Source organism: Odontomachus brunneus, unplaced genomic scaffold (genome assembly GCF_010583005.1).
Source record: "Odontomachus brunneus isolate Ranch 3 - 2012 unplaced genomic scaffold, Obru_v1 Obru_scaffold_155, whole genome shotgun sequence".
In the NCBI taxonomy this organism is placed as follows: Eukaryota; Metazoa; Arthropoda; class Insecta; order Hymenoptera; family Formicidae; genus Odontomachus; species Odontomachus brunneus.
The window spans coordinates 778,105-778,637 of record NW_022639605.1 but is presented as its reverse complement, the minus strand read 5'-3'; the positions used below and the strand labels follow the sequence as shown (position 1 = coordinate 778,637).

At 25.5% G+C, this 533-nt stretch overlaps 1 non-coding gene across 1 annotated transcript; it reads left to right on the top strand.

Annotated features, from left to right (window-relative positions):
* The first annotated feature begins 145 nt into the window (after positions 1-145).
* Positions 146-218, top strand: Trnak-cuu. The gene has a single exon. It is a non-coding gene; the product is annotated as a tRNA-Lys (tRNA).
* The last annotated feature ends 315 nt before the right edge of the window (positions 219-533 follow it).

Below are 533 nucleotides of genomic sequence, written 5' to 3'. Positions count from 1 at the left end.
ATATATATATATATATATATATATATATATATATATATATATATATATATATATATATATATATATATATATATATATATTAAAATTACTTGATCAACTTCTATTATGTACCTGAACACACTATTTGAAGAAAATGTTTCTACAAGCCCGGCTAGCTCAGTCGGTAGAGCATGAGACTCTTAATCTCAGGGTCGTGGGTTCGAGCCCCACGTTGGGCGAGTTTTTTTTCCATCTTATTGACACTAAAACAATACTAAAGATTTAAATGGGTTACCTTTCTAATAAAAATAACTTTTTTGCAATATTTCGATTTATATTGTTGGATTTATATTATTCGATTGATATTGTTCTTTCTTATATTTGGTATCATCCAGCTCTACGATTGTGCACGTATGTGTGTATGTGTGATTATCTCTTCCATTTTAAATTAATTATTCCACATAATTAAACAATTCAGAAACATTTTTCTTTTAAAATTTTAAAAAATATATATATAAGAGAGAGTCCAATACAGTCAGTTTTATTCTAATTAT